Source organism: Taudactylus pleione, unplaced genomic scaffold, assembly GCF_031769625.1.
Source record: "Taudactylus pleione unplaced genomic scaffold, aTauple2 ptg000162l, whole genome shotgun sequence".
Lineage (NCBI taxonomy): Eukaryota > Metazoa > Chordata > Amphibia > Anura > Myobatrachidae > Taudactylus > Taudactylus pleione.
The window spans coordinates 9,786,068-9,803,255 of record NW_028284564.1 but is presented as its reverse complement, the minus strand read 5'-3'; positions in this window follow the sequence as shown (position 1 = coordinate 9,803,255).

The following is a 17,188-nucleotide window of genomic DNA, read 5'->3' as shown; positions in this document are numbered from 1 at the left end:
TAAAATGGTGCTTAGGCGGCTATTCGCAAAATGGCGTCTTGCGATCTCATTTCCAAGATGGCATCTTGCGGCCAGTCACAAGATGGTGTTGCTGCGATTCAATTTTAAACTGATCTTGTCTCAGCCTATAATCCAGCTTCGACAATATCAGCAGCAGAGCAGTATTTGAGTGATCAAACTTCAGAATTTTTTTGAATGGTTAAAGAAACTCTAGAAATGCTGTGCCAAGTTTGTTGAACTTCGGGCTGAATATGTGGAATAGTCTGTAAGTTGCATGGCTCTAGCCCATTTCCTTCTTGTTTAGGCCGAGGACTTTACAGCATATGTAATCCTAGAAAATTCTCCTTCCACCATTTCTGAACCCTCTGCAAATGTGAGAATGAGTAGTAGTAATTTAACATGCTACTTTGGAAGTTGTAACAATGGGATGAAGAGAATCATTGTGTACCTGACACTGAGGATGATGAATGTGTTGGACAAGAACAAGTTAATAAAATTCAGAAGGATGATGATATTTGTGTAGAAGAAGTTCAGCCACCAGTGGCAGCACTTCATGCCAGTGATAAAGAGTGCATTGTCATGTCTGGGCAAAAGACCAACATGCAAAGGAAAACTGACTTCTCTAATGCAATCCATGATTCCAAAGAAGAAACCTTATGTGATAGGGCTGCTGCTGCTGGAGGTGAATTTTCTAGCAGATGATCTCTTCTGTGGTTGAACTTCCACACTGGTAATATCTGGTTCAGATGTATCTTCAGTTACTAGCATGCCCAGTGACACATACTTGTTCTGCATGTCAAATTCCTGATTTTATGTAACTTGTGTTGTCTCTTTGCATACAACATCTCTTGACTTAATATGTTTTCTTGCAATTGGATTCCACAATCTGTAGCCTTTACTTTCATGGCAATAGCCAAGCATGATACACTTTATTGACTTTGAATCCAATTAGCATCTTATTTCTTCTATTATATTGACATAAACAATACTTTCAAATGTTCTTAGATGTTTTACCCTTGGATTTCTGTTGACAAGGCTTCAATAGGTGTTATGTCTTTTTGGACAACTGTTGGAGAACAATTTTTCAGGTAATATGCTGTGGACATGGCTTCCACCCAAAATTGTTTCTCTAGGCCTGCATCCTACACTATACATCTTGCTTTCTCCACTAGTATATGGTTTGCTTGTTCACTAAGACCTTATTGCTCTTAGGGATAGGCAAATGTCAACTGATACTCTAGTCTATATTATCTCAAGAATTATTCCAACCCTCTGTTAAGATAATCTTTACCACTATTAGATCTCAGTACTTTGAGTCTGCAGCCTGTTTGAAGTATTTTGTAGTCTGTAATTTTCTTTGTCACATCAATTTCCCTTCTATGAAGTACACGTGTCATTCTCGTGAAGTCATCTATAAATGTCACAAAGTATCTGTATCCAGAAACAAACTTTACTGTCATTGGACCACACACATCTGAGTGTACTATCTAAAGTGGTGCTCTAGCTCTACTTGTTGACTTTGGAAACAGCTAATGACTGTTTCCCAAATATGCAGCTTTCACACACACTTTTCTCTGTGTTAGTCACTGACATTCCTGTGACCTTCCTGTTCTCTAGATTCTGAACACTGGTGACCAAATCTTCTATACCAGAGTTCCAATCACTATGACTCACTTGTCATCATTGCGTAGCAGTACTGTGTAACAAGAACATATAATCGCTGGCATCTTGTGCCTGTAGCTATAAATTTCTGTTTCTCACAATGCACTTTGCTTTGGTAAATTGAACTCTGTGTCCTCTTTGTTCTAGGACACTGATGGCAATAAGATTTGTTCCTGTCTCTGGTACACAAAATACATTTTGGATTTCTATTACTTTTGTTCTTGATCCAATTCTCAAGCGAGCTCTAATTGTCCCAACTTTTGTGTCTGTCAACATTTGATTGCCAATTGCCATGATTTATAATTCACTTTTCTCTGCTTGCTGTTAATTGCTTTGTGACCTATCTTGTGACTAATATAACACTTGAACTTACATTTTCTGAACTGCTCACTCTTTGCTTGTAATGCAGTTATCTCAGCACTTGATTCACAGGGTACACATTCCTGAAACTATAATAGCTTTACTCTTAGTGTGTCTGTTGTTAACTTTGCAGTGTTTGCCGCAATCACCACAACTTAGAAGTCAATCTCTGATGTTAGATTTTGAAGCATGACTGTTGCTATTTCTTCTTCATCTATTTATACACCAAGAGACATTAACTGCTGAGAGACAGATGTCATCCTGTTTATGTAATCACTCATACTTCTGCATTCATGTAAATTTGTATAATACAATGCACCTCTTAAATGTATTCTCCTCATGAGACCTCCATCCTGATATGTCTATTGCAGTGCTGTCCACATGTCTTTAGCTGATGTATTCTCATGAATTATGGTGCATACATATTGCTTCACACTCAAGCCTATGGTACCCTTGGCTCTCTCTACATCATCTGGGCTTGAACTGTCACCAGGATCTACTGTTACTTTCCACCGTGTTTCCCACTTAAGTTGCACTTCCATAGCAAGCTTCTATGTAGTGGAGCTTTCTTCACCTTTTAATTTAATGAACTCCATTATAGGTGTAATTCTTTTATGTGAGCTCTTTATAGCCATTATTCTGCAGTTTATGTGCTTTAACATGAGTTTAGCTTAAACACACTTTGCTAGCTTCACTCTGTGCTGCTGTAGCTGTCTGTGTCCTTATATGTGGTCAAGATAAAGCCTCTTTGCTGCTCTGGCATTAGTAAAAAACTTCACAATGTGCCTGGGGCACTTTTGTATATATCTTGTGTGCTTTGGGTCCTATGTACTTACGTGTCTGGGTATTTTCAAGCACTTGTTTTTCTGGGTACTTTCTCACACTTGTGTGCCTGGGCCCATAACTTGTTGGAAATGTGTGTACACATATTAATTTGGAAGAGTTAATGTACACACCAGTGGAATGTGTGTTTGAGCCAAAAATAGGTCCAATGTAGGTTAACTAGGCAGTGTGGTTTATTGAGCAAATTATAGCACAGCTGTACTCACTGTTACACTGGTTGAAGAGCATGAAGTACAGCTTGTAGCAGAGTGGGGTTAAGACAGAACACCAGCCGGTGACTGTCTCTTGGATGCAGTAGCAGTGCGGGTGTTGAAACAGTGGTATTGCAGGTAATAGGTCTCAGGAGCTAAGGTGGAGAAGTCCATCTCCCAATATATCACTGATACACAATGGCAAGATGGTACCGCACATGTGCAGTAGTAGGATCCAGGGACCATCTTGGTAGGGGAATAAAGTGTCATCCCCAGAGGAATACAAAATGGAAAGAGGTTAGTTTATCCAGTGGTCAATACTATAAAAAGCTCAGGTTGAGCGCTGTGGAGGTTTCTTGTAAGAAGCATTTATGGCCCCTTCAAAATTTTGCTAAAGGGCTCACAGAACATACAGACTACATACAGGCTAAATTTACTAAGCATCTGTTTTTGCAGCTGTTTCAAATATCCACACATTACTGCACATTGACAGCAGTTTTTACATCAAAACCATCAGATTTATTAATCAGCATTTTGGATTGTGCTTTGAAACCCGATTGCGTCCCTACCTAACTTAAAAGGGACAAACTGCCAGGGACTAATGGAATCTGCCAATGCCTTACAGTAAAAATACACTCCCTCCACTCACCATACTATCATAAGTATGCCAAAGCAGGGCACTGATGCCCCTTGGGCTTTCCCCGCCCATGAACAAGAAAATGTCACAGAAAGGGGTCTGTGACCAGGAAACTGACATGCTGTCATGGCATTCCCCATCCCATCCATGTGCTTATCTATAATGGGTGCAGGTACACCGCACACCCTTCACCAATTTGCGATACGTGCCTCTCTGTTAGTGATGCAGAACTTGATTTTGGCAGGACAGTGTTGCTTTTCGGGCACTGCCCACCACATCATTCGTGGCCCCTTAGTGATCCACAGTGGGGGGCAAAGATGGTATGGTTCCATCTCACATGCTGCTCTGTATAACATACTGTATGCGCACCATCTAAACACCAGAGAGAGGGACTGGGGGCAGCACAGCAGCTCGGTAAGTGCTGGGTATGAACCTATTGTGACAAAATACAGGGTTGTGCCTTGTTGACATGCCTCTGTACCATACTTGCCAACTCTCCCTCATTGTCAGGGAGACTCCCTGAAGTAGCAGCAATCTCCCTGACTCCCTGAAGAGTCTGCCAATCTCCCTCATTTCACCTTACCCCCATTATGACACTGTTATATAAAAGAAAAAACAGAGATACATTCAAATGGGATCATTAGTATAATTTCCCTGCATTGGTTATAAGGCACAAAGGCCCTCATTCAGAGCCACTCGCTAGCGGCAGTACGCTCGTTCCGAGCGATGTTCGCACATCAGCGCATGCGTACGGATCGTTATACGCATGCGCGAACCAGTCAGTGCGGCCGAAATTCATGTGCTCGCAATATAGCGAATGCCTGCTATTTTGAGTGACAGAATGAGGCGTATGTGGGTGGTAACAGGGGAAGGTGCTTGAAAATGGGGAGTGGAGATCCGAACGCAGGCGTGCTTAAAGGTCAAAACGGGCGTTTTATGGGTGTGCATAATTAATACAGCAGCGTCATTGACCACGTCACTGGGTTATTTTAAAGCCAGAACTGCTCGCAAGATTGTGGTAGCAAAAACCAACCACAAGAATAGCGAGCAGTTCATACGCTGTACGATGTACTCGATTAATCTAATAAATAGCGGACATGACGTATGGTGCGTGCGGCCAGGGGGCGTTTTTATCAAAAAAACGAGCGTATGTTTTGCTCGCTCGTTCAGACTTAGAGGTGGGAACAGACTGCAATTTGCGAACGGATCATTTGAATAGCCACCCCTTGTTTTTGAACGAACGACCACAAATAGCGAACGGCTCTGAATCAGGCCCAATGATCCCTATGGCTACATGTGTTTTCTGAGAAGTATCAGTGCATTTTCACCACCATGTAGATCTTACTAACTGCTTTGGGGCTCAGTTACATGTGGATGTAAATCAATTTTATGACACACCTCTCAGATGTAGCAGTACACGCCCACTTTACTGCCACGCTCATAGGTGCTGCTTTCACAATTTCCCTGAAATGCTTTTTCAAAAGTAGGCAAGTATGCTCTGTACTGCAAAGCCATTCCCCCATACAACAGTTAAACACCCTTACAGGGGCGCACCTTTGGTGCACTCAGAATGTCCCTCTCCCCACTAAAAAAATGTTGGGAGGTATACATTAGATTTTGACACAGTGCATGAGTCCACTCGGGAATACACCGGCAGAGAAGGGCAGGCCAATGTATGGGGGCAACCTCCTCTGTTAAACTGCCCCAGCTAGTATCTCTTTGTTTGTGATTGTATATTCTATTCTTGAATCTTTTTGTGAATACTCCATGTAATTAAATTTATATGTACTAGTCACAGTAAGGTTTATCCAACAGTCTTTCCCTGCATGTTTAATTCTTGAACAAAGAAGCATATTCTGCAACATACAGTAAAGCTGGCCGTATGTGAAGAATTTTGAATACATAGTGGAGTCCGGATGTGGCATAGAGAATGCCAGACACACCTCCTAAATAAACTTTGCAAAATACTTTACTGTTGGCCCCAAACTTTGAGAGCTGGCTCTGCCAAGATCTGCTGGTTTCATTTGTCTAATTCACACTTTTCAAAGTAAAGTGTGATGGAGTATTTTCTCTACCATTTATATCACCAGGGACGTTGGAACGATTTTATGTTGGGGGGAGCAGGTAGTCAGAGTTTAAGGAGATAATGGGGGGGCGGTTAGAAAAATGTGTCAAACCATTTAAATACTGTTTTCTGGGAGTCCATAAATTAGTCACTGCATTCTAACTTGCAGCAGGAGAGCCCTCTGCGTGTCTGGAGACCCGCTACATCTCTGACGACTTACTTACCAATGTTTCTGGTTTTGTGTGTGAGCTGTAGATGTGAGATGCTTTCAGTGGGTGTCTCTACTGTGTGGCAAGGGAGGGCCTGATTCAGCAAGGAACACAATGCTGCATTCACACGCAGTCGGCCGATGTTTGCAATCTGCGCATATGTATAAGATGCAGTACGCGTGTGCGAACTAGGCGCTGCAAAGGGGAATGCGATTGCAGGCAGCATGTACACCTACCACCCAGTGATTGACAGGAAGTACCGTTTGTGGGTGGTGACGGGGTATGGTCGTGCGAATGCAGGCGTGTCAGTGTGTTTCAACGCCGTTGCAGAGGCGTGCATAAATTAGGCATTGCAAGACCCTACGCAACCTTAGCTCTCACTGCGTGCAGGAGATGTAGCCAAGTCTGCGGGAGGGTCAGGTCAACCACTAATTGTGCGTATGGGTCTGATGGTTTGCGATGTTACCGATGTTTTCACTATCTTGTGGACTACTCAGTAAAGGGAGGTGGGCAGCATTATGTATTGCTGGGTGTCTGCATCTTGTGCTGCAGTTGCCACGCGTATGCACTGATTAGCATATACACAGCGGCCGGCTGCTTGCGAACGCAGCATTGCGTTCCTTGCTGAATCAGGCCCTGAGACATTAACCGTGAGAGATTGCAGCTGCAATGGCAATTGCAACCACATCTGAATCACCCTCTCTTTGTTATGCTAGGCGCACACCTGAACTATGTAACAAACAATGCAATGGGCGATACAATTTCACTTGGAGGAGATGTACTAAGCTCTGAAAAGTGATCAACTGGAGAGTGATAAAAAACCAGCCACTCAGCTCCCAACTATCATGTTAAAAGCTGTGTTTGAAACATGACAGTTGGTAGCTGATTGGCTGGAGGTTTATCACTCTCCAGTTGATCACTTTTCAGAGCTTAGTACATCTGGCCCTGTTACAATCATAGGATCCCAGAACACACAATTTAGAGCGTGCGCACTATGAAGTCTTTAGAACGATGTCACGATATATTGTGTCGGGGGATTGTATTCAATTAATAGTTTCTCCTGTACACTATGAGCCCAATTCAGAGATTTACACTAATGCTGCCATACCAACAGCTTTGTAAATCCAAGCGACTGCATACAAAGATGCCAGAGCACAGTCACAGACAGAGAAATGCCCCGAAATAGGTGCGACATGCTTGTATTTGAGTTACCACCTCCCCGTAGCCGCCTGAAATGATCTCTGCCTGTTACTTTACAAATAAATCCTCACTGTGAGCGACAACAAAAATGAAACTTGATGCATGCACAGATTACCAATAACTGCTCAACCTGGGTGACCATCAGTATTGTGTACTTCTCTGATCAGACCCTATGTGCGGTTGTGTGTACACACTACACAATGTGCACCACATCGAACATTGGTTCGTCCTATCTGATGTGCAGTACATCAGATGGGATGATGCAGTGAATGGCGTGTGTAAACAACAGATTTTGTGTACACACTATACGCTGGTCATGCAGATTGGGCAAAACTTCCAAGATTGCCTGATATATCGTATAGTGCGGAGGTTCCTAAACTCAGTCCTCAAGGCACCATAATGGTCCAAGTTTTAAGGATATCCATGGTTGAGCAGAGATGGTTAAATTAAAAGACTGAGGTACTAATTAAGTCACCTATGCCCAAGCATGGTTATCCTTAAAACCTGGACCGTAGGGTGCCTTGAGGTCCGAGTTTGGGAACCTCTGGTATAGTGTGTGCCCACCATTACAGCAGTGGTTTGCGTGAGATTGTTTTGGTCCCATTCAGTCCTCACTTGTGGTCTTCCACTTAGTGTTGGCAGATTACCTAAACACAGTGTGGCACTAGGGCATTAAGGGCCCACCGGGGAATGCAGTGGTGGAGGCCCATGCATAAGGAGTATGGCCAGCAATCACAGAACCTTGACCAACCATTAAAGCAGATGGTCTGGGCATCTCTATAAATATAGAGATAATACTGATAATCATGCAGTATAATCTACGAGATTATGCACTGTAGTACTATGAATGAAGTATAATGTATACGTAATAAATAATATAACACATGATGGTGATCCTGTGTGTGTGTGTATATATATATATATATATATATTATATATATATATATATATATATATATATATACTACATTAATGCACTGTACATGTTGTAATAGTATACCCTAGTACTCACTAGCCAAAGTCTAAAACTCAATGAGACTGCATTAGGTCTAGTAATGGCCAAATACATGCCATTGTAAAAAGGTTCAATTAAGTTTTTACCACTGGGATGACTTAAGTGTTGGTTACATTTTCATTTTGTTTTACAATTACATTTTGCAATATACTGTACTGTATTTTAAATATTACTCTCACACAAGGAAACATTAGATATGTTAACGCAACTGCTAATTTTGATTGGCAGGAGGGCATTTCTATACAAATTAAACAAGCACCCATGTTCATCCATGTTCCTCTTCTACCAGGTAATTTACCCCCTAATAACAATGTATAATTCAAGTTGGACGGTCTGGATCCTGACATTAGAGGAAGGGATGGGGCCCATAGGCAGTTGGGCCCACCAAGGATTTCCCTTGAACCCCTGTGGGCCAGTCCAACCCTGCCTAAACAAACCAGCTACTGCATCCAGTGCAATGCACACATTTTGTAGGTATGTGATCATAATACTAATCAGAATGCCAGTGCCGGAATCCCAACACCTGTCAGAATCCCGGCGTCCGCATCCTGACCACCGAAATCTCAAAGGTAAGTAGCGGGGTTAGAGGGAGGGTAAGCATTAGGGTTAGGCACTACAGGGGAAGGTTAGGTTTAGGGTGCGGGGAGGGGGAGGTTTAGGTTTAGGGTGCGGGGAGAAGGAGGTTAGGATTAGGCACCAGGGAGGGAGGGTTAGGGAGAGGGGGAGGGTTAGGATACCGACCAACAGGTGTCGGTATCCTAACCCTGTCAGAATGCCAGCTTTGGGATTCTGACCAACGGCATCCCTTACCCAACCCGTTTTGTAGATTTGTTCTCAAATTATGGAGTATAGGCTTAGCTGTAGTATATATACTTATGGACGCAATCAATGATGACCAAACACTTGGGCCCTACAGCATTGGATGACTACAAAAATGTTTCCACAATTGACTGGTAGAATGTGATCGGTTTCTTGGCCACTCCTGTTATACTTCACAAATAGCCAGAAAATGTGCAGCTCAAATAAACAGCAGATTACAATTTATACAGCACCTAAAGGTGCACCCAACAGCAATTAATAGCTTGCCTGGAGAACTATGGAAAGAAAGCTGGCTATGGAAAGCATTGAGCATGAGCTGTTAAGCAAGTACTATGAACTTGACCATTCTTAGCTCCTTTGGATAGAATTTGTTAAAGGCATCTTACTTGCTTGCAGAGGGTATCTGAGCGGATATCAGGAAAATTACAGTTAATTCACTCCATGGCAGTAGAAATGTAGGGGTATATTTATCAGAATGCAGAAATACATATACATTTTGTCTATCATATGTGGGTTTTTTTTAAATATAATATTGCTGCAATTTAGCAATAAAATCACACACATCAATTATACAGAGCTGCCCAATGCAATTCTGGCCTGGAGCGCAAAAGTGTTCAGCCCATTCTGTGGAGATATTTGCTTTTCTGACAGAATGCTACCCTGGACAAATGGAGACTATACACTATTTTCTAGGACTTCATGGCTAACTAGTTTATTAACTCCTTCTGCATTCTAATCCTCATTTTGTACTTTCCTGTGGTATTTGTCTCATATAAATATCAAGGGAATCGGTATGACATACCGCCGGACTTAAGCAGAAAGCTGAAAATCCTGACTAAGGTAAGTTCTAACTATAACCCTTTCCTCTTCCCCCCTAACCCTCCCTTAGGGGTGCCTAAACCTAACCTCCCCCCTAGTGCCTAACCCTCCCCTCAAGGGTGCCTAAACCTAAACCCCCTCCCCGCACCCTAAACCTAACCCGGGGAAGGTGCCTAACACTAACCTCCCCCCAGGGGTGCCTAACCCTAGACCCCAACCCCCCTTCCCCTAGCCTAACCCTAACCCTCCCCGAGGGGTGCCTAACCCTAAGCCCTCCCGGGGTCCCTAAACCTAACCCCCTCTCCTGTGGCTAAGAGGTTACCTTCGTTCGGCATGCCGGGCATCCGGATTTGGCGTCTGGATCATGAAAGGCGTCGGTATTTCGACGCCTGTCATTAGTCCCATGCCGGGAATTTCATAGTCGGGAAGCCGCCGGTCGGCATTTCAACCGCCGGCTTCCTGACTACATACCAATATCAAGGGGTGGCTGTACAAATATAATATTTACTACTTCTGGTCTTTACCTAGTTTAGATGATGGTGTTCATAAATCTGCTGGAAGCTCTTAACACAGTGCAGTTCCATTATTTTCCTTCTTTTTCCTATATTTCCCTTATCCCCTCAAAAGCTCTCTGACATGGGCCCCCTCTTCTCCGTCCGGTGGCCGGCTGCGCACTGAGCGGTGCACGGCCAGCGCCGCACTTATAGACTCTGGGCACTAGAGTGTGCCCAGAGTCTATAGCGCATGCAGAGGTCACAGGGAAAATGGCCGCGGTGGCCATTTTCCCTGAACTGCGCATGCTCAAACAATGAGAAAATGGCCGGCCGCTGCCATTTTCCAGCTGTTTTTAAAGGCGGAGACATTGGAGCCAACATGGGACTCCGAGAGGTAAGTTTTATGGGTGCAGGGTGTTTGGTGCGGGCTCCCCCTGGACTCAGGGACCCATGTGCCCCGCACACCCTGCACCCATTATAAATACGCCCATGCTGTTAGTTTGCCTTGAGGACCGTGGTTGGGAACCCTTGTGTTAAGGTTTCATTTGTTATGGTGCGTGTAACAATCCAATAACAACATTTATTCCATTCAACAGCAGCTAGTAGGTTAATCTAGCGTTAGTAAGCAGATTTTATCTGATGCAAAAAAGCAGTGCTCTTCTCAAATAATCTCCACATGTACTGATAGAGTTAATAAGCAGAAAACCTGTTCAGAAGACAAATTTTTCTCTGGTGCAAAACAACAAGGCTCTTCCTAGCCAAATCCATATAAACTGTATTAATATGCAGTATACCAGTTAGGGGTCTATTTACCAAGCCTTGGATGGAGCCAATCAGCTCCTAACTGACATGTCACAGGCTGTGTTTGAAAAATGACAGTTAGGAGCTAGTCAGTTGATACTTTATCTCCGTTCACTTTATCTCCATCCAAGGCTTAGTAAATAGGCCCCCAAGTCTCTTACTTTCCAACTGCTGGCAGTTCCTATAAGAGTCACTGGGAGCGCTACTCCTATCTTGGAGAATATTGATACAGTCCAGAGTAATGTAATGTCGCTCCAAATAAAAGTTCTCACTGAGCAGAACTATAATTTGTTTCTCCACCTCCAATGCACAGCTTTTTTAGAATTAGATATGTTCAAAATGCAGTATGTCTATGTTATTACACACACCTATAATATGTAGGTAGTTTTGGCTTTATTTAATTATGACTCTGCAGTCATTCACTCTCTAATAACTCTGAGTCTAATAGGACTCCCATTCCTTTTGAGTCCCTTTGTTGGCAAGAAATCCCCCTTCTCCCCGATGCTTGGTTTTGCAACTCTACCAATTGTGTAATTAGCCATCCTTCACCCCCTACCTGGCTTTGGTTTAGCTTGCCGCAAATAACTTAATGCTGACATTAATAAAGAGCACTGTCATTGCATATTTCAATTTCAATTTACCTATGCCAGCTCTACAAATTATAGAAACACAATATAAAATTATCTCCAGGTGGTATTGTTGTCTGGCCCTTCTCAATAAAATGTCCCCTTGCCTCTCTAACTTGTATAGGAGATGAAATGCGAATTTGGGCTCTCCAGTTCATATTTGATGGCGCTCTCAATCTTTGTCAGGGTTTTGGCATAAAGTTCATGAGTTCTCTGAGGAGATAACTGGCTTTCCCCTTCCTTTTAAGCCCATCTTTTGTCTTTTAAATTTCATTTAATCTCATGACAGAGCTGTAATCCCATATCTATGGACATCGTCCACTCCTCCTCCCTTCTCTCTGTGGTTTCTATGGATCAACCTCTATATGGATATGGAGGACCTCACATCTTTAACCTTAAACAAACCCTCCAAATTCATCGCTGTTTAGTGTATTTGGCTGATATTTACGGAATCTCCTGCCTATATATTACATGTAAAATCATCCTCTGGGGATGTTCCCCAAATTGCATAATCCCTCATGCTAATACATTGCACTCTATATTCCCATCCCTTGCATTATTCCTTGGGGTGTGGCATGAATGGTCTACAGTAATCATGTCAACATTCATCAGGTGTCTCACCTTCTCCCAGCGGCAACGACAGTTCCAGCATCTTCTTCTGAGTTCGGCAGTCACATGCAGAGCAGTTCTGACGTCCTGGTATTATTCCCCTATCCGTTACCCTAATCCATCCCCCTAAACCTAAGCCTAACAATCAGCATCATCAGAATATCAAAATTTCACATGGTGACATTTCCTATGTTGACACTCTGAGCATGTTGAACCATGTCACAATGGTTACTGTCAACCATCTGACTGGATACTATTCCTTTCAATCCTTTTTAACACGTTTTGATGGTTCTACATTTCACCTATGGAATTCTCCTCTTCCCATTCTCTTCTGTCATTACTTCCTTTTTCTACTCTCCCCTCTTCCACTACTCTCTCATCTCAATTTTCAATTCTCTGCTACTCCATATTAGTTTACTTGCATTTAGTTTTATGAGTTCTCAGGGCCTGATTCAGACCCGGTCGCTAAGTTGCGCTCACTCGCTTTGAGCAATGGCCGCACGTCTGCACATGCGTATGCATTGCAGTGTGCATGCGCGAACCAGTCACTGCGATGGGGAAGCGATCGTTCCTAGCCCACAGGCAGGTCGCTACTCTGAGTGACAGAATGTGCCATCTGTGGGTGGTAACAGGGGAAGGTGCTTGTGAACGGAGAAGTGGTACTGCGAACATCAAAACGGAGTGTAATGGGAGTGCATAATTAGCAAAGTAGCATCATTGTACACGTGACTTGGGTGTATTTCAGGCTGAATTGATCGCACTGTTGCGGTGGGGTAAGGTCTACCACAAGAGCTGCGTGCAGCAGTAAAGCCATTCGATGTACACGATTAATCACTCACTTCCTGGAGATGATGTTTGCTACTAGTGAGAGGTGGGCGGCTTTATACTACAGCGTGTGTTCGCTCTGCCGTCGCACTGTAAGACAGAGGGCATCCTTCAGCCAGACAGTGCGATCGCATATTTGCATACCCGGCCTCTTTTTTTGTTGCAAGAGAGTGCAGCATAGCGACCGGGTCTGAATCAGGCCCTCAGTTTCCAAGATGCTACCTTTGTTTCCAAGTTCCTGATTCCTGAGACTCTTGTATTATTTGACCCACTTGCTGTTACTGTACTTGTTACATGTAACCTGTATTTTGTCATTGTTTAATAAAAAAAATATTGCATTAAAAAAGTTCCCACAAATGTGTTGCACTTGTAGGTTAATTGCTTATGAAGGTAATGATTGTAAAGGGGCTAATTATATCAATTGTAATGAATGGAGTTGTTACAATTATGTTGACATAGTTAATGGTTTATGAGGAGGTGTTAATTATTGATGATTGAATGACAAAGTATATAAAAAATACTCTCCATATTATATGACAATAACTACTCTCTGTATTGTATGCCGGTCAATGATGCTCTCTGTATTGTATGTGGTTACTGATAGCTTCTGTATTGTACAAATGTGTCCTTTTATACTTTGGCTTCAATTGTGCCAAACAGCCCCTCTCGGTGCATCATACATCCTCAGCCACACAAACAGTCTTTCTTGCAGAAAATGTTTATCTTATTTGCATAATTAAAACAACTAGAAGTGACAAAACTGCATTGCTAGCATACACTTGCCACTGTGGTTTGTGATATTTGTATATCTATGTGCGACTGAGTTTGAATGTGGTAAAGAGCTCTGATGAGTGCAGCCAAGGCTTTTCCTCACACCTAGTTCCATTGTGCTTCATACAGTATGTGACTTTGTACAGTATGAGTGTAAAACCAATGTGCGGTTAAAGTTGCAGCCTAGCATCTCTGGTACAATGTGAGTGGTTTGCTGCCTCTGCATTTTGACTACGATGCAAAATTTATAGAAAAATATGATATGCTACTCCTATTGGTGCATCTCAGTCACAATGGACGTCTCATACAATATGGCATAAAGACACTCAGTGTATGACGGAATATCTGTATGGCAGTCACTGATGCTGTCTGTATCATGTTACCGTAACTGATACTTTCTGTTTTATATAGTGGTAACAACTACTCGCTACTGTATGTAAGTAACCAACAACTACTCTCTGTATGGTATGGCAGTCATTGATGCTCTCTGTATTGTATGATGGTCACAGATGCTCCATGTATTCTGGGGCCATCAGTGATGCTCTCTGTATTGTATGGCAGCCAATTATGCTTTTTGTATTTTATGAAAGTCACTGAAATTCTATGTATTACATGGTGGTAACAACTACTTTCTCTACTGTATAAAAGTCACCAAAAACTACTCCCTCTATTTTATGTCAATCATGAATGCTCTCCACAGTGTATGGAGGTCACTGTATTGTATGGAAAACACTGATACTCTAATATATGGCAGTTACTGATACTCTCTGTATTGTATGGCAGTCACTGATACTCTGTATTGAATTGCAGACACTGATGTTCTCTGTATTGTATGACGATCACTGATACTTTCTGTATTGCATGGCGGTCACTTATGCTCTCTCTATTATATGGCGGTAATTGCAATTCCCTGTGGTGGGTGAGGTAATGTATTACACTGATACCTACCTTTGAGTCTTGACACTGTGGATCATGAATGCTCTGTTTAAACAAAAAGGCACCCACAACCACATAATAAATGCAGCAAGCACTGACACCTTAATGTAATGGGAAGAGGGGGGGAGCTGTCTTTGCCCTGGGTAACAAAAAGTCTAGGATCACACCTGATCACTACTGTAATAGCCATAGACAGCACTAATAGTAATCTAGTAATATATTCACCATCAGCCCCTAACTTCTCTACCTTATCCTCTATCCATTCCTATGTAATTGCAAGAGAATTGAAAGGCTTCTCTTTCAGTGGTTATGTCACCAGATATAAAGTAAAAGTTATGCTGACAGCTTCTAATTCGTCATTGACAAAACTGACCCTGATATCTTGGCTTTACATTATGTAAAGTGCTAATAATTAGAAGAAAATGGCAGATAATAAGGCTATGAAGTTACATAGTAATGTATTTTCTGATTCCAAACATTAGGCATCTGATTTAAATGAGATCATCATTACACAGTTGACTCCTTGAAAGATGTGGTCATAGAAAGCTCTTCCAATGATAAAATTTATACACATGGGACTATTGCTTCCAGGGGGTTACGCTTCAATTAACCTCATCTATGACATAATACTTGTCTGATTGTAATCTATTTTCTTCTATCTCATTCCCGGGGGGGGCGGGAAGTGCAGATTTTCACCTCAGGTGACAGAAAGCTTAGCTTCACCCCTGGATTACACTCTTTATGAGCAAATGGCTAAAACAGTCACCTGCCAAACTGCAAAGTACTTTGTAAATGGAAAATTGACAGCGGCTATATTTAACACACATACTGATATAAAAGCCTACTGTATGTGGTGGCGGTGATGATGATGTACACAGAGGTATGGATAGGATAACAAAAGCCCACTATTTTTCATGGCATATTGAGATGCTACTATATTTTGTGTGGATTGGTGAGTGCCCTGGTTTTGAAACAGACTATATATACATATATACAGGTTGAGTCTTCCATATCCAAAATGCTTGGGACCAGTGGTATTTTGGATATCGGAATATTCCATTGTTTGGAATATTTGCATACAATATTTAAATGTGTTAGGAATAGGACCCAAATCTAAACACAGGGTGCATTTATGGTTCATATTAGGGGTGAGCGGGTTCGGATTTCTGAAATCCGAACCCCCCCGAGCCCCCCCGATCCGAGTCCGATCCGAGTCAGGCTCGACTTTTCCCGCCTGACTCGGATCTGAAATCGAGGCAAAACGTCATCATCCCGCCTTCCGAGTCTCGCGGGTTTTGGATCCTATATAAGGTACCCGCGTCGGCGCCATTTTCTCACTCGGCTGTGGACAGTGAAGAGGGAGGGTGGGAGTTAGGGCTGTGTAGTGTAGTGTAGTGTAGTGCTGCTGTTGTCCACTACTTCAAAGTCCATAGGGGCTGGCTGTGTTGTGCTGTGCTGCTGTTGTTAATAGGGGCTGTGTCCACTACTTCAAAGTCCATAGGGGCTGGCTGGACTGTGTTGTGCAGTCAGTTCTCCATAGGGGCTGTGTCCACTCCAAAGTCCTGTGCAGTGTCCCAGTCCTAAAGGAGTGCTGTAGTGTTGTCCAGGGGGTGCTCTGTCCATCAGGGGTGCTCCCCCCAAGTGCTAAAAAAATAATATATTTTCTGTGTTTGTGAATTGTGTGCGCAGTAGCCGCACGTGCATCAACAAAGTAGTGCCAAGCGTGCGCCTGTGTCATAAGTAAAGGGCCGGCTGGCTTGACCGTTAAAGGGTGCTGTAACCCCCGAAAGTACACTCCAGACCAAACCAAAAAAAAAATTATTTTCTGTGTTTGTGAATTGTGTGCGCAGTAGCCGCACGTGCATCAACAAAGTAGTGCCAAGCGTGCGCCTGTGTCATAAGTAAAGGGCCGGCTGGCTTGACCGTTAAGGGTGCTGTAACCCCCGAAAGTACACTCCAGTCCAAACCAAAAAAAAAATTATTTTCTGTGTTTGTGAATTGTGTGCGCAGTAGCCGCACGTGCATCAACAAAGTAGTGCCAAGCGTGCGCCTGTGTCATAAGTAAAGGGCCGGCTGGCTTGACCGTTAAGGGTGCTGTAACCCCCGAAAGTACACTCCAGTCCAAACCAAAAAAAAAATTATTTTCTGTGTTTGTGAATTGTGTGCGCAGTAGCCGCATGTGCATCAACAAAGTAGTGCCAAGCGTGCGCCTGTGTCATAAGTAAAGGGCCGGCTGGCTTGACCGTTAAAGGGTGCTGTAACCCCCAAAGTACACTCCAGTCCAAACCAAAAAAATAATAATTGTC